Source organism: Oncorhynchus kisutch, unplaced genomic scaffold (assembly GCF_002021735.2).
Source record: "Oncorhynchus kisutch isolate 150728-3 unplaced genomic scaffold, Okis_V2 scaffold4010, whole genome shotgun sequence".
In the NCBI taxonomy this organism is placed as follows: Eukaryota; Metazoa; Chordata; class Actinopteri; order Salmoniformes; family Salmonidae; genus Oncorhynchus; species Oncorhynchus kisutch.
Window position 1 is genome coordinate 200,690 of NW_022265955.1, and position 18,399 is coordinate 219,088.

At 41.5% G+C, this 18,399-nt stretch overlaps 1 pseudogene; it reads left to right on the top strand.

Moving 5' to 3' along the window:
* Window positions 1–8,239, top strand: part of LOC116353000 (protein ELFN1-like) — a 15,613-nt pseudogene extending 7,374 nt beyond the window's left edge.
* The last annotated feature ends 10,160 nt before the right edge of the window (window positions 8,240–18,399 follow it).

Consider the following 18,399-nt stretch of genomic DNA (forward strand, 5'->3'; position numbering starts at 1 on the left):
AGAGTTCAGAGGCAAACACAATGATTAAATGTGAAAAAAATTGGAACGAGAGAAAATGATTTAATGATCAAATTGGATCTCAAAAAAATGGTTTCATGAAATATTCTTCTTCTAGGTTCGTGTTTCCACTGCCTGAGGAAGAAGAGGCAGCGAACGAGAAGAACAAGAAGATTTGAAAAGAATACAGAAGAGCCTGATGGAGCTGAAATACGGAGCTGACCTGGAGGGTGGTGGAGGAACAGGAGGGGGGGGGTCCATTTCTCAGCTATCCAGAAACAGATGCTCTCGGCTGGGAGAGAGTCTCACGCGGATGGCCCTACCTTCCCCAGGGTGGGACCTGTGAGATGGACCAGTACAATCTCCAGGAGATCATTGACACTCCAAAGGCAGCGAAAGGGAACTATATCGAAGTGCGAGGAACTGCGGGAGACCTGCCGGACCGGAGGGAGAGAGGAGAGGGAACGAGAGCGGGAGAGAGAGAGGGAACGAGAGAGGGAACAGATGAGCGGGGAGAAGAGGGAATGTAGTCTCTCTCCACAAGACAACCCTCAGGTAACCTGATCATTTGACGCTGTGCTGAACTGTGGCTGCACTGTGGCTGAACTGTGGCTGAACTGTGGTTGCACTGTGGCTGAACTGTGGCTGAACTGTGGTTGCACTGTGGTTGAACTGTGGCTGCACTGTGGTTGAACTGTGGCTGCACTGTGGCTGCACTGTGGCTGCACTGTGGCTGCACTGTGGCTGCACTGTGGTTGAACTGTGGCTGAACTGTGGTTGCACTGTGGTTGCACTGTGGCTGAACTGTGGTTGAACTGTGGTTGAACTGTGGCTGCACTGTGGCTGCACTGTGGCTGCACTGTGGTTGAACTGTGGCTGCACTGTGGCTGCACTGTGGCTGCACTGTGGCTGAACTGTGGCTGAACTGTGGCTGAACTGTGGTTGAACTGTGGCTGAACTGTGGTTGTACTGTGTCTGCACTGTGGCTGAACTGTGGCTGCACTGTGGCTGAACTGTGGCTGCACTGTGGTTGCACTGTGGCTGAACTGTGGTTGCACTGTGTCTGCATGGGAACTGTGGCTGCACTGTGGCTGAACTGTGGCTGCACTGTGGTTGCACTTGTGGCTGAACTGTGGCTGCACTGTGGTTGCACTGTGGTTGCACTGTGGCTGAACTGTGGTTGCACTGTGGCTGCACTGTGGTTGCACTGTGGTTGCACTGTGGTTGCACTGTGGCTGAACTGTGGTTGCACTGTGGCTGAACTGTGGTTGCACTGTGGCTGCACTGTGGTTGCACTGTGGCTGAACTGTGGCTGCACTGTGGTTGCACTGTGGCTGCACTGTGGTTGCACTGTGGCTGAACTGTGGTTGAACTGTGGTTGCACTGTGGCTGCACTGTGGTTGCACTGCTCCAGTCTCTACAACCTAGTGTGTGTATTGGAGGAGAATACAGCAGAATCCAATCTCCTGAGGATTAATAAAGTATTCTTCCTCCTCCTCCTCTCCTCATCCTCCTCTCCTCCTCCTCATTCTCGTCCTCCTCCTTCCTCTCCTCCTCTCTCCTCCTCCTCCTCTTCAATCTTCTCCTCCCCTCCTCCTCTCCTCTCCTCCTCCTCCCCTCCTCTCCCCTCCTCTCCTCTCCTCCTTCATCTCCTCCTCCCCTCCTCTCCCCTCCCCCTCCTCTCCTCTCCTCCTCATCTCCTCCTCTCCTCCTCATCCTCCTTCTCCTCCTCCTCATTCTCATTCCTTTCTCCTCTCCTCCTCATCCTCCTCTCCTCCTCCTCTCCTCCTCATCTCCTTCTCCTCCTCCTCATCCTCCTCTCCTCCTCCTCTCCTCCTCCTCCTCCTCCTCTCCTCTCCTCCTCCTCCTCCCCTCCTCCCCTACTCCTCAGGGTTCAGTAGCAGAGATCTCCACCATCGCCTCAGAGGTGGACAAGGTGAACCAGATCATCAACAACTGTATTGACGTCCTGAAGTCTGAGTCAACGTCGTTCCAGGGGGTCAAGTCAGGCTCTGTGTCGACCGCTGAACCCCAACTAGAGCTGATCTCAGACCAGCCACAGAGACAGTCAGGGTTCCTGTCACCGCAGTATAAAGGTACTGTCATTACACACACCTGTCCGTCCGTCTGTCCAAATCTTTTAAATTTTTTTATTTAACCTTTATTTAACTGGGCAAGTCAGTTAAGAAACAAATTCTTATTAACAATGACGGCTTACCCCCGGCCAATCCCGGATGACGCTGGGCCAAATGTGCGCCGCCCTATCTGTCTATCTGTCTGTTGATTGGTTAGTCGGTCGGACTCTTCACTCTATCTAAAAAATTAATAAAAAACTTGGGGAAAAAACGATTAACTTTGATTTGAAGGAGGCAGTGATCTACCACCAGCCTCAATGTCAAAAGCACCTGTTATATCAAATTATTGTAAATGTTAGAACTCATTAAATGTTAGAACTCATTAAATGTTATAACTCATTAAATGTTATAACTCATTAAACGTTATAACTCATTCAATGTTATAACTCGTTTCAATGTTATTAAATGTTTATAACTCATTAAATGTTATAACTCATTCAATGTTATTAAATGTTATAACTCATTAAATGTTATAACTCATTAAATGTTATTAAATGTTATAACTCATTGAATGTTATAACTCATTAAATGTTATAACTCATTAAACGTTATAACTCATTAAATGTTATTAAATGTTATAACTCATTAAATGTTATAACTCATTAAATGTTATAACTCATTAAATGTTATAACTCATTAAATGTTATAACTCATTAAATGTTATAACTCATTAAATGTTATTAAATGTTATAACTCATTAAATGTTATAACTCATTAAATGTTATAACTCATTAAATGTTATAACTCATTAAATGTTATAATTCATTAAATGTTATAACTCATTAAATGTTATTAATGTTATAACTCATTAAATGTTATAACTCATTAAATGTTATAATTCATTAAATGTTATAACTCATTAAATGTTATAACTCATTAAATGTTACTAAATGTTATAACTCATTAAATGTTATAACTCATTAAATGTTATAACTCATTAAATGTTACTAAATGTTATAACTCATTAAATGTTATAACTCATTCAATGTTATAACTCATTAAATGTTATAACTCATTAAATGTTATAACTCATTAAATGTTATAACTCATTATTATGACTTTTTCCTATGCTCTTTGAGATCATTATAATAATGTACCAAATGATTCATATGAATTGTTATTATGATTGAAGGAGGTTACCACCACCCTCTCCAGAGACACCACAGTATGGAGGCTCCATCCAAACGACCTTCGACCTCGTCCAGCGGATCCGTCCGCTCCCCGCGCACCCTCCCGCTCCGACGGGCCGCACCGGGGAACCTCTGACACCAAGTACATGGAGAAGACCTCGCCGACCGGAACCAGCGGAGACACCGCCGTGACGCCCGCCGCTGCCATCTTACGGGCAGAGGCCCAGAAGGTACTGGACTGTGTGTGTGTGTGTGTGTGTGTGTGTATGAACGAGTGTGTGTGTGTATGAACGAGTGTGTGTGTGTGCGTTTGTGTGCGAGTGTGTGTGTGTGCGTATGAACGAGTGTGTGTGTGTGTGTGTGTGTGTGCGTATGAACGAGTGTGTGTGTGCGTTTGTGTGCGAGTGTGCGTGTGTGTGTGTGTGTGTGTGTGTGTGTGTGTGTGTGTGTGTGTGTGTGTGTGTGTGTGTGTGTGTGTGTGTGTGCGTATGAACGAGTGTGTGTGTGCGTTTGTGTGCGAGTGTGCGAGTGTGCGTGTGTGCGTGTGTGTGTGTGTGTGTGTGTGTGTGGTGTGTGTGTGTGTGTGTGTGTGTGTGTGTGTGCGTATGAACGAGTGTGTGTGTACTAACCTTCTATATATTTTTTTTCTTGCTTTTTTGGCTAAAAACAAAAAATTAAAATTCTATAGAGTTGGGATAACTACATAGTAGTATTAATATAGTATAGTGATAGGATAACTACATAGTGGAATTGCAGTAGTATTAATATAGTATAGTGATAGGATCACTACATAGTGGAATCGCAGTAGTATTAATATAGTATAGTGATAGGATAACTACATAGTGGTATTACAGTAGTATTAATATAGTATAGTGATAGGATAACTACATAGTGGAATTGCAGTAGTATTAATATAGTATAGTGATAGGATAACTACATAGTGGAATTACAGTAGTATAGTGATAGGATAACTACATAGTAGCATTAATATAGCGTAGTGATAGGATAACTACATAGTAGTATTAATATAGTATAGTGATAGGATCACTACATAGTGGAATCGCAGTAGTATTAATATAGTATAGTGATAGGATAACTACATAGTGGTATTACAGTAGTATTAATATAGTATAGTGATAGGATAACTACATAGTGGAATTGCAGTAGTATTAATATAGTATAGTGATAGGATAACTACATAGTAGTATTAATATAGTATAGTGATAGGATAACTACATAGTAGTATTAATATAGCATAGTGATAGGATAACTACATAGTGGAATTGCAGTAGTATTAATATAGTATAGTGATAGGATAACTACATAGTGGAATTGCAGTAGTATTAATATAGTATAGTGATAGGATAACTACATAGTGGAATTACAGTAGTATTAATATAGTATAGTGATAGGATAACTACATAGTGGAATCGCAGTAGTATTAATATAGTATAGTGATAGGATAACTACATAGTGGTATTACAGTAGTATTAATATAGTATAGTGATAGGATAACTACATAGTGGAATTGCAGTAGTATTAATATAGTATAGTGATAGGATAACTACATAGTAGTATTAATATAGTATAGTGATAGGATAACTACATAGTAGTATTAATATAGTATAGTGATAGGATAACTACATAGTGGAATTGCAGTAGTATTAATATAGTATAGTGATAGGATAACTACATAGTGGAATTGCAGTAGTGTTAATATAGTATAGTGATAGGATAACTACATAGTGGAATTGCAGTAGTATTAATATAGTATAGTGATAGGATAACTACATAGTGGAATTGCAGTAGTATTAATATAGTATAGTGATAGGATAACTACATAGTGGAATTGCAGTAGTATTAATATAGTATAGTGATAGGATAACTACATAGTGGAATTGCAGTAGTATTAATATAGTATAGTGATAGGATAACTACATAGTGGAATTGCAGTAGTATTAATATAGTATAGTGATAGGATAACTACATAGTGGTATTAATCTAGTATAGTGATAGGATACCTACATAGTAGCTTTACAGTCGTATTAATCTAGTATAGTGATAGGATAACTACATAGTAGCATTAATATAGTATGGTGATAGGATCACTACATAGTAGTATTACAGTAGTATTAATATAGCGTAGTGATAGGATAACTACATAGTGGAATTGCAGTAGTATTAATCTAGTATAGTGATAGGATAACTACATAGTGGTATTAATGTAGTATGGTGATATGATAACTACATAGTAGTATTACAGTAGTATTAATATAGCGTAGTGATAGGATAACTACATAGTAGCATTAATATAGTATAGTGATAGGATAACTACATAGTAGTATTAATATAGTATAGTGATAGGATAACTACATAGTAGTATTAATATAGTATAGTGATATGATAACCACATAGTAGTATTAATATAGTATAGTGATAGGATAACTACATAATAGTACTAATCTAGTATAGTGATAGGATAACTACATAATAGTATTAATATAGTATAGTGATAGGATAACTACATAGTAGTATTAATATAGTATAGTGATAGGATAACTACATAGTAGTATTAATATAGTATAGTGATAGGATAACTACATATAGTATTAATATAGTATAGTGATAGGATAACTACATAGTAGTATTAATCTAGTATAGTGATAGGATAACTACATAGCAGTATTACAGTAGTATTAATATAGTATAGTGATAGGATAACTACATAGTGGAATTGCAGTAGTATTAATATAGTATAGTGATAGGATCACTACATAGTGGAATTGCAGTAGTATTAATATAGTATAGTGATATGATAACTACATAGTAGTATTGCAGTAGTATTAATATAGTATAGTGATAGGATAACTACATAGTAGTATTACAGTAGTATTAATATAGTATAGTGATAGGATAACTACATAGTGGAATTGCAGTAGTATTAATATAGTATAGTGATAGGATAACTACATAGTGGAATTGCAGTAGTATTAATATAGTATAGTGATAGGATCACTACATAGTGGAATTGCAGTAGTATTAATATAGTATAGTGATAGGATAACTACATAGTAGTATTGCAGTAGTATTAATATAGTATAGTGATAGGATAACTACATAGTGGTATTACAGTAGTATTAATATAGTATAGTGATAGGATAACTACATAGTAGTATTGCAGTAGTATTAATATAGTATAGTGATATGATAACTACATAGTGGTATTATAGTAGTATTAATATAGTATAGTGATAGGATAACTACATAGTGGAATTGCAGTAGTATTAATATAGTATAGTGATAGGATAACTACATAGTGGAATTACAGTAGTATTAATATAGTATAGTGATAGGATAACTACATAGTGGTATTACAGTAGTATTAATATAGTATAGTGATAGGATACCTACACAGTAGTATTAATATAGTATAGTGGTAGGATAACTACATAATAGTATTAATATAGTATAGTGATAGGATAACTACATAGTAGTATTACAGTAGTATTAATATAGTATAGTGATAGGATAACTACATAGTAGTATTACAGTAGTATTAATATAGTATAGTGATAGGATAACTACATATTAGTATTACAGTAGTATTAATATAGTATAGTGATAGGATAACTACACAGTAGTATTAATATAGTATAGTGATATGATAACTACATAGTAGTATTAATATAGTATAGTGATATGATAACTACATAGTAGTATTACAGTAGTATTAATATAGTATAGTGATAGGATAACTACATAGTAGTATTAATATAGTATAGTGATATGATAACTACATAGTAGTATTACAGTAGTATTAATATAGTATAGTGATAGGATAACTACATAGTAGTATTACAGTAGTATTAATATAGTATAGTGATATGATAACTACATAGTAGTATTATGATATGAGGTATTATTATGTTTATATTTATTTTAAGGTCCGACAGTACAAGGAGCAGCGCCACTCGTACCCGGGCCCCCAGCGCCCCCTCCCTGACTCTGAGGAGCTAGAGGAGCTGAGTAGCAGGAAACCCTCTTCCATCCTGGATCCCCTCACCCTGGGGAGGCACCCCAGAGAGCTAGGTAACACTGACTGGTTGATTGGTTGGTTGGTTGGATGATCGGTCAAATGGTTGGTTGATTGGTCGGTTGGTTGGTTGGTAGGATGATTGGTCAATTGGTTGGTTGATTGGTCGGTTGGTTGGTTGATTGGTTGGTTGATTGGTCGGTTGGTTGGTTGGTAGGATGATTGGTCAATTGGTTGGTTGATTGGTCGGTTGGTTGGTCGGTTGGTTGATTGGTTGGTTGATTGGTTGGTTGATTGGTTGGATGATCGGTTAATTGGTTGGTTGGTCGGTCGGTTGGTCTGTCGGGCGGTCGGGCGGTCGGTCGATTGGTTGGTTGATTAATTGGTTGTGTGTATATACTGAGTTTGACAAACCAATTTCCCCTCTGGGATGAATAAAGTGTTGTTCTAATATCTGATCTCCTCCAGCCTACGCCCAGCTGTCCCCGCAGTACCACAATCTGAGCTACGAGTCCAGTCCTGAGTACTCCTGCACCCCGTCGCTCGGCATCTGGGAGAGGTTCAAACTCCACCGGAAGAGAAACAGAGACGAGGACTACGAGGAGGAATACATGGCGGCGGGACACGCACTGCGGAGGAGTTTACAGGTCGCCAAGGACGAGGATCTGCACGACATACTAGACTATTGGAAAGGTGTCTCGGCACAGCAGAAGTCGTGAAGGGGCTGGTGTCGTGTGATGTGACGAGGCCCTGTCGCTACTTAGTTGGGCATGAAGGAGGACGGAGGTCGTACGGAGACTAAGGGCTCTCTATTCCACCTGGAAAGATGAAGCGTTACAGATTCCGCATCCACACACACACACACACACACACACACACACACACACACACACACACACACACACACACACACACACACACACACACACACACACACACACACACATCCACACACACACACACAGACACACACACACACACATCCACACACACACACACACACACACACACACAGACACACACACAGACACACACACACACACACACATCCACACACACACACACACACACACACACACACACACACACACAGACACACAGACACACACACACACACACACACACACACACACAGACACACACACACACACACACACACAGACACACACACACACACCTCTCTGCTTTTAAAAACATGGACCAAAATGAAATTAAAACTATTTTAAAAACGACAAATGAAGAACTTGATTCAAAATCATTTTTTACCAGAAGATCCTGAGATATGACTATTTCTCCCAGACTTCTCTGTAGCTGTTTCTACTAAAACTAGGTTTTTGGATGAACACAAAAAAGACAACAAACACATGATATTATATGGGTAGTCTCACGAGTGTGAGGACGCTACAGTGTATGTGCCAAATCAACAAGGGTCGCAAATAGCACCTTCTTCCCTATAAAGCAGTACACTGTATAGGGAATACAGTGTGATTTGGGACACAGCACCGAGGAGAACCGTTGAAACACTGTATAAACTTCTCCTCGTCGTTCTTTTCATACATATTAAAACAAGTTAGAATAAGATGTGATTCTTACTATTATTATTGTTATTGATATTATCAGTACTATAATTTGAATATCGCATGGCAACGTCCTGTGACAGTGACTATTGTTGTGACTTTTCGAGAAAGAAGAACCTCAAAATGGCCGTCGCACAACCTCATTATAAAATGTCCGCCTCTGAACAACCTCGACGAAGACAGACATTTGTGATCTCTTCTTTTTTTTTTTACCAGAGGACTCTTTCTCTCTTCCTTAAGGAACACTATTTTCCTCTACTAACAGACTCTTATTCTGAAACGTTCCTTGATGTATTACAGAGGGGACTTTTATTGTGAAATTACATGAAGAGGGGGGGGTGATCTTGTTCAGAAGAAAGAGAAAAAACTCTATATTTGCATAAAAATATGTCTTGTTAGTTAGTTAGTTAGTTAGCTAGTTAGTGTGTTTCTACCGAGGGGATTTGAAAACCTTCTTTGAGACTTTGAGAGACCAGCTCCAAACTGACCTGCAGTACGTTTTTGATTTTGAAATCCTACCAATCTCTAATGAATGTCTCTAACAAGGATGATTACTGCACTGTTCAAAATCAGAAAACGTCTCGTAACTCTAAAAACACCCTCCCTGAAAACACTGTAGCCTACAACTCCCAGATTTATTTATTCATTTTTTACCCACAATTCCTCTGTCCCTTCCTTGTCCCTCCCCCAAATCCCTGTAGTTCCTCCCTCCCAGTCCCAGTCCTCAGTTGAGTTTTAGTTTGCCACAACTGAAACGGCACAAAAAGGACCGACCGGCCGACTGTCATCGAATCTCCCCGTACCTCAACCCAATCCGTTCTATGACCAAAGTGCTGTGGTAGCAACAGTTCCCAGACGTCCTTCTAGCCCAGTCTGTCCCCATATACCCTGGCTGGGTCTCAGCTGACAGCCTGTTTCCTATATATAGTCACAACAACCTTTTCATTTGTTGCTTTTGGCTGCTGCTTTTTATTTATTTACTTCTTTTATTTTTTTTAACCATTTTTGTAGCAGCCCTCGGTTTCCACGGATACAGCTCTTGGTTTCCATGGATACTAGGACACAGGAAGTGGAATCACGTGCACTATATAGGGAACAGGGTGCCATATCCATATCTACAGACCTACTACAGGAGATGAATGTACTTCTTTACATCATTAAAAGTAAACGGCAGCTGATACTGCTGACAGATACCGTTTTGTAATTCTCTCTCTGTCTCTCTCTCTCCTCCTCTCTGTCTCTCTGTCTGTTTCTCTCTGTCTCTCTGTCTGTTTCTCTCTCTTCCTCTGTCTGTTTCTCTCTCTTCCTCTGTCTGTTTCTCTCTCTCTCTTCCTCTGTCTGTTTCTCTCTCTCTCTTCCTCTCTGTCTGTTTCTCTCTCTCTTCCTCTCTGTCTGTTTCTCTCTCTTCCTCTGTCTGTTTCTCTCTCTCTTCCTCTGTCTGTTTCTCTCTCTCTTCCTCTGTCTGTTTCTCTCTCTCTTCCTCTCTGTCTGTTTCTCTCTCTTCCTCTGTCTGTTTCTCTCTCTCTTCCTCTCTGTCGGTTTCTCTCTCTTCCTCTCTGTCTGTTTCTCTCTCTCTTCCTCTGTCTGTTTCTCTCTCTCTTCCTCTCTGTCTGTTTCTCTCTCTCTTCCTCTCTGTCTGTTTCTCTCTCTCTTCCTCTCTGTCTGTTTCTCTCTCTCTTCCTCTGTCTGTTTCTCTCTCTTCCTCTGTCTGTTTCTCTCTCTCTTCCTCTCTGTCTGTTTCTCTCTCTTCCTCTGTCTGTTTCTCTCTCTTCCTCTGTCTGTTTCTCTCTCTTCCTCTGTCTGTTTCTCTCTCTCTCTTCCTCTCTGTCTGTTTCTCTCTCTCTTCCTCTCTGTCTGTTTCTCTCTCTTCCTCTGTCTGTTTCTCTCTCTCTTCCTCTGTCTGTTTCTCTCTCTCTTCCTCTGTCTGTTTCTCTCTCTCTTCCTCTCTGTCTGTTTCTCTCTCTTCCTCTGTCTGTTTCTCTCTCTCTTCCTCTCTGTCGGTTTCTCTCTCTTCCTCTCTGTCTGTTTCTCTCTCTCTTCCTCTGTCTGTTTCTCTCTCTCTTCCTCTCTGTCTGTTTCTCTCTCTTCCTCTGTCTGTTTCTCTCTCTTCCTCTGTCTGTTTCTCTCTCTTCCTCTGTCTGTTTCTCTCTCTCTCTTCCTCTCTGTCTGTTTCTCTCTCTCTTCCTCTCTGTCTGTTTCTCTCTCTTCCTCTGTCTGTTTCTCTCTCTCTTCCTCTGTCTGTTTCTCTCTCTCTTCCTCTGTCTGTTTCTCTCTCTCTTCCTCTCTGTCTGTTTCTCTCTCTTCCTCTGTCTGTTTCTCTCTCTCTTCCTCTCTGTCGGTTTCTCTCTCTTCCTCTCTGTCTGTTTCTCTCTCTCTTCCTCTCTGTCTGTTTCTCTCTTCCTCTGTCTGTTTCTCTCTCTCTTCCTCTCTGTCGGTTTCTCTCTCTTCCTCTGTCTGTTTCTCTCTCTCTTCCTCTCTGTCTGTTTCTCTCTCTCTTCCTCTCTGTCTGTTTCTCTCTCTCTTCCTCTGTCTGTTTCTCTCTCTTCCTCTGTCTGTTTCTCTCTCTCTTCCTCTCTGTCTGTTTCTCTCTCTTCCTCTGTCTGTTTCTCTCTCTTCCTCTGTCTGTTTCTCTCTCTTCCTCTGTCTGTTTCTCTCTCTCTCTTCCTCTCTGTCTGTTTCTCTCTCTCTTCCTCTCTGTCTGTTTCTCTCTCTTCCTCTGTCTGTTTCTCTCTCTCTTCCTCTGTCTGTTTCTCTCTCTCTTCCTCTGTCTGTTCTCTCTCTCTTCCTCTCTGTCTGTTTCTCTCTCTTCCTCTGTCTGTTTCTCTCTCTCTTCCTCTCTGTCGGTTTCTCTCTCTTCCTCTCTGTCTGTTTCTCTCTCTCTTCCTCTGTCTGTTTCTCTCTCTCTTCCTCTCTGTCTGTTTCTCTCTCTTCCTCTGTCTGTTTCTCTCTCTTCCTCTGTCTGTTTCTCTCTCTTCCTCTGTCTGTTTCTCTCTCTCTCTTCCTCTCTGTCTGTTTCTCTCTCTCTTCCTCTCTGTCTGTTTCTCTCTCTTCCTCTGTCTGTTTCTCTCTCTTTCCTCTGTCTGTTTCTCTCTCTCTTCCTCTGTCTGTTTCTCTCTCTCTTCCTCTCTGTCTGTTTCTCTCTCTTCCTCTGTCTGTTTCTCTCTCTCTTCCTCTCTGTCGGTTTCTCTCTCTTCCTCTCTGTCTGTTTCTCTCTCTCTTCCTCTGTCTGTTTCTCTCTCTCTTCCTCTCTGTCGGTTTCTCTCTCTTCCTCTGTCTGTTTCTCTCTCTCTTCCTCTCTGTCTGTTTCTCTCTCTCTTCCTCTCTGTCTGTTTCTCTCTCTCTTCCTCTGTCTGTTTCTCTCTCTTCCTCTGTCTGTTTCTCTCTCTCTTCCTCTCTGTCTGTTTCTCTCTCTTCCTCTGTCTGTTTCTCTCTCTTCCTCTGTCTGTTTCTCTCTCTCTCTCCTCTCTGTCTGTTTCTCTCTCTCTTCCTCTCTGTCTGTTCTCTCTCTTCCTCTGTCTGTTTCTCTCTTCTCTTCCTCTGTCTGTTTCTCTCTCTCTTCTCTGTCTGTTTCTCTCTCTCTTCCTCTCTGTCTGTTTCTCTCTCTTCCTCTGTCTGTTTCTCCTCTCTCTTCCTCTCTGTCCGGTTTTCTCTCTCTTCCTCTCTGTCTGTTTCTCTCTCTCTTCCTCTGTCTGTTTCTCTCTCTCTTCCTCTCTGTCTGTTTCTCTCTCTTCCTCTGTCTGTTTCTCTCTCTTCCTCTGTCTGTTTCTCTCTCTCTCTTCCTCTCTGTCTGTTCTCTCTCTCTTCCTCTCTGTCTGTTTCTCTCTCTTCCTCTGTCTGTTTCTCTCTCTCTTCCTCTCTGTCTGTTTCTCTCTCTTCCTCTGTCTGTTTCTCTCTCTCTTCCTCTCTGTCGGTTTCTCTCTCTTCCTCTCTGTCTGTTTCTCTCTCTCTTCCTCTGTCTGTTTCTCTCTCTTCCTCTGTCTGTTTCTCTCTCTCTTCCTCTCTGTCTGTTTCTCTCTCTCTCTTCCTCTCTGTCTGTTTCTCTCTCTTCCTCTCTGTCTGTTTCTCTCTCTTCCTCTGTCTGTTTCTCTCTCTCTTCCTCTGTCTGTTCTCTCTCTCTTCCTCTCTGTCTCTCTCTCTCTCTCTGTCTCTTCCTCTCTCTCTTCCTCTCTGTTTCTCTCTCTCTCCCTTTTCTCTCATGATTTCTCTCTGATACACTGTATATTGATCTGATCATGATTGGTTGATTGATTGATATTGACACCTTATATTATCTGATCATGATGTATTGTTAATTGATATTGATACCTTACGATATGATCATGATTGATTGATATTGATACCTTATGATATGATCACGATTGATTGATACCTTATATGATCATGATTGATTAATATTGATACCTTACGATATGATCATGATTGATTGATATTGATACATTACGATATGATCATGATTGATTCATATTGATACATTACGATATGATCATGATTGATTCATATTGATACATTACGATATGATCATGATTGATTGATATTGACACATTACGATATGATCATGATTGATTAATATTGATACCTTATGATATGATCATGATTGATTGATATTGATACCTTATGATATGATCCTGATTGATTGATACCTTATATGATCATGATTGATTGATATTGATACCTTACGATATGATCATGATTGATTTTGACACATCTGATCATGATGTACTTATTGATTGATTGATTGACTGCTTATACGTGCTTAAATCATTCAGCCCTGTTAACTAAACAGCCTTATACAGTTTAGGTTTTTATTTTCTCGGCGTGTAAATGTTTGTAAAATGACAATTTTGAAGTTCTCTCTTCATCTTTGGATGGTTTTCTCTCGACCATATTTTTTTCTAAATGCTACACGATGATTCTTCTTAAAGCCTCACACAGAGTTGTTTCTTTAAATAACAGCTATCTAAATGTATGTAGTAAACTAATCCGTTTGTTGGTTAGATTGCTTTTTTGTGTTGCTTTTTTAAAAATTTAAATAATTATTTTGTTTTGTAGCATCCCTTGGTATCCATGGATACCGCTGGGAGACAAAAAGTAGAAACATTGTGTAAAGGTTGACAAGAGAAGAAGAAGGAGGAGAAGTGGAGGAGGAGCATTCTGGGTAAATGGGAATCAGAGACTAGACTGACAGCGTGTTCTGTGGTTGTGTTGCGTTTCCGCTTGTGACACGACGGAGAGAGAGAGAGAGAGAGAGACGTGGTTATCACAACGATCTCTGAGATTCCCGGAGTCTTCTCCTTGGTCTGTCGGAAATGAACATGAAGCACAATAAAACATCTTTCCTTCTCCTTGGTTCTTCTTCTTTTCCTGTAGAACGAACGGAGAATGAAAAGGAGGGGATTGTGGAGAGTAAAAGAGATGAATGAAGAAAGAGTGGGAGTGTGTGACGATGCGTGACGAGAGAGAGAGAGAGAGAGAGAGAGAGAGAGGAGGAGGAAAGAGCCAGGAGAAAAATATGAAAAGCAGAGATGGCCGACAGGGTCATTCTCTTATATCAGATAGCACTGATCTGCCTCGTATCTCACAGAGCATAATGGGAGAGATTAAAAGTAGTTCTGTCTGACATTCCAAAATATTATCGGGGTGACATCGTCTGCTGAACCCCATTTCATCCTCAGGCTGAATGAGTCGGAGCTAAAACAATAAATCTGTCCATAATGTTGACGTTTTCTGTGGGGAAGAACTCCCACTATTTGACATCCAGCTAAGGAGTTTTGTACTTCAACAAGCAGCATTTGGAACAAGCTAGCTTAAATGTGCCCAACATTAGCTTGTTAGCTGAGCCATTGGGATTGACAATGTGTACTCAAGCTAGCTTAAATGTGCCCAACATTAGCTTCCTAGCTGAGCCATTTGGATTGACAATGTGTACTCAAGCTAGCTTAAATGTGTCCAACATTAGCTTGCTAGCTGAGCCATTTGGATTGACAATGTGTACGCAAGCTAGCTTAAATGTGCCCAACATTAGCTTCCTAGCTGAGCCATTGGGATTGACAATGTGTACGCAAGCTAGCTTAAATGTGCCCAACATTAGCTTGTTAGCTGAGCCATTGGGATTGACAATGTGTACTCAAGCTAGCTTAAATGTGTCCAACATTAGCTTGCTAGCTGAGCCATTTGCTCACACACACAATACTGAACGCTCCAACCAGTTACCTTGTGCTGCACACACACACAATACTGAACGCTCCAACCAGTTACCTTGTGCTGCACACACACACAATACTGAACACTCCAACCAGTTACCTTGTGCTGCACACACACACAATACTGAACGCTCCAACCAGTTACCTTGTGCTGCACACACACACAATACTGAACGCTCCAACCAGTTACCTTGTGCTGCACACACACACAATACTGAACGCTCCAACCAGTTACCTTGTGCTGCACACACACACAATACTGAACGCTCCAACCAGTTACCTTGTGCTGCACACACACACAATACTGAACGCTCCAACCAGTTACCTTGTGCTGCACACACACACAATACTGAACGCTCCAACCAGTTACCTTGTGCTGCACACACACACAATACTGAACGCTCCAACCAGTTACCTTGTGCTGCACACACACACAATACTGAACGCTCCAACCAGTTACCTTGTGCTGCACACACACACAATACTGAACGCTCCAACCAGTTACCTTGTGCTGCACACACACACAATACTGAACACTCCAACCAGTTACCTTGTGCTGCACACACACACAATACTGAACGCTCCAACCAGTTACCTTGTGCTGCACACACACACAATACTGAACGCTCCAACCAGTTACCTTGTGCTGCACACACACACACAATACTGAACACTCCAACCAGTTACCTTGTGCTGCACACACACACAATACTGAACACTCCAACCAGTTACCTTGTGCTGCACACACACACAATACTTAAAAAATAAGAATTTGTTCTTAACTGACTTGCCTAGTTAAATAAAGGTAAAATAAATAAAAAAATTAAGAACAAATTCTTATTTTCAATATCGGCCTAGGAACAGTGGGTTAACTAACCTTTTTCAGGGGAAGAACGACAGATTTTTACCTTGTCAGCTCGGAGATTCGATCTAGCAACCTTTCGGTTACTATTCTAACACTCTAACCACTAGGCTACCCTGCCGCCCCAAGATACTGTAGTAGCTGAAATTAGAATGCTTTTTCGTATGTTTTCATGAAGCACCTGGGCCGTGTAGGGATGAGGGTGTCATTTGGGAGGGTGTTGTTCTGTGTTAGAGCAGACCTTTTTATGACTTTATTTTTTATCAGATTTTTATTTCACCTTTATTTAACCAGGTAGGCTAGTTGAGCACACCTTTATTTAACCAGGTAGGCTAGTTGAGCACACCTTTATTTAACCAGGTAGGCTAGTTGAGCAACAAGTTCTCATTTACAACTGTGACCTGGCCAAGATAAAGCATAGCAGTTCGACACAAACAACAACACAGTTGTTACACATGGAGTAAACAAAACATACAGTCAATACCACAATAAACAAGTCAATGACACAGTAGAAAACAAGAAAGTCTATATACAGTGTGTGCAAAAGGCATGAGGAGGTAGGCAATAAATAGGCCATAGGAGCGAAGATTTACAAGTAGTTGGTGAACCAGGCGAAAAAAGTCATTTGAGAAGCCAAGGCTATTGAGTCTGTCGAGAAGAATGTGATGATTGACAGAATCGAAAGCCTTGGCCAGGTCGATGAATTCGGCTGCACAGTAATGTCTTTTATCGATGGTGGTTATGATATCGTTTAGGACCTTGAGCGTGGCTGAGGTGCATCCATGACCAGCTCTGAAACCAGATTGCATAGCAGAGAAGGTACGGTGGGATTCGAAATGGTCGGTAATCTGTTAACTTTGCTTTTGAAGACCTTAGAAAGGCAGGGTAGGATAGATGTAGGTCTGTAGCAGTTTGGGTCTAGAGTGTCTCCCTGACCGCGGCAGCTTTCCAATCTTCGGGATTCTCAGACGATACGAAAGAGATGTTGAACAGGCTAGTAATAAGGGTTGCAACAATTTCAGCGGACAATTTTTAGGAAGAGAGGGTCCAGATTGTCTAGCCCGGCTGATTTGTAGGGGTCCAGATTTTGCAGCTCTTTCAGAACATCAGCTATCTGGATTTGGTGAAGGAGAAATGGGGGAGGCTTGGGCTAGTTTCAGTGAGGAGTGCAGGGCTGTTGACCGGGGTAGGGGTAGGGGTAGGGGTAGCCAGGTGGAAAGCAAGGCCAGCCGTAGAAAAATTATTATTGAAATACTCAATTATCGCGGATTTATCGGTGCTGACAGTGTTTCCTCAGACTTCCCTGAGAAGTTTCATATCACGGGGTCTATTCGATGCTAGTGCAGAACGTGCGTGCGTGCGCGTGTGCGTGCGCGCGTGTGTGTGCGTGCGTGCATGTGTGTGTGTGTGTGTCTGTGTGTGTCTGTGTGTGTGTGTGTGTGTGTGTGTGTGTGTGCAACTAAACAGCAACAAAAGGTGTTTGATTATTTCTTATCTGCTTCTGAAAGGTTTAAGAGACTTCAACATTCCCTCCTACTCCTTCCTCCTCCCCCAGGTATCTCCCCCCCTCCTCCCCTCCACTCCCACCTGGGTTAGTTCAGTTCAGTCTGTCTCCATGGCTACATCACCTTACTCCCCCCTCTATCCTATCTCTCCCCCCACTCTCTCCCTCATCTCCCTCCCCCTCCCTCTCTTCCCATCTCTCTCTCACTTACCAAACACATCAGTCTTGCTCTCTCTTTCTCCCCCTCTCCTTCGCTCACTCTGTCCTTACACATCAGTCTCTCTCTCTGTCCTCACACATCAGTCTCTCTCTGTCCTCAAACATCAGTCTCTCTCTGTCCTCAAACATCAGTCTCTCTCTGTCCTCAAACATCAGTCTATCTCTGTCCTCAAACATCAGTCTCTCTCTCTCTGTCCTTACACATCAGTCTCTCTCTCTGTCCTCACACATCAGTCTCTCTCTGTCCTCTCTCTGTCCTCAAACATCAGTCTCTCTCTGTCCTCAAACATCAATATCTCTCTGTCCTCAAACATCAGTCTCTCTGTCCTCAAACATCAGTCTCTCTCTGTCCTCACACATCAGTCTCTCTCTCTGTCCTCACACGTCAGTCTCTCTCTGTCCTCACACATCAGTCTCTCTCTCTGTCCTCAAACATCAGTCTCTCTCTCTCTGTCCTTACACATCAGTCTCTCTCTCTGTCCTCACACATCAGTCTCTCTCTGTCCTCTCTCTGTCCTCAAACATCAGTCTCTCTCTGTCCTCAAACATCAGTCTATCTCTGTCCTCACACATCAGTCTCTCTCTGTCCTCACACATCAGTCTCTCTCTGTCCTCAAACATCAGTCTCTCTCTCTCTGTTCTTACACATCAGTCTCTCTTGCTGTCCTTACAAATCAGTCTCTCTCTCTGTCCTTACAAATCAGTCTCTCTCTCTGTCCTCACACATCAGTCTCTCTCTCTG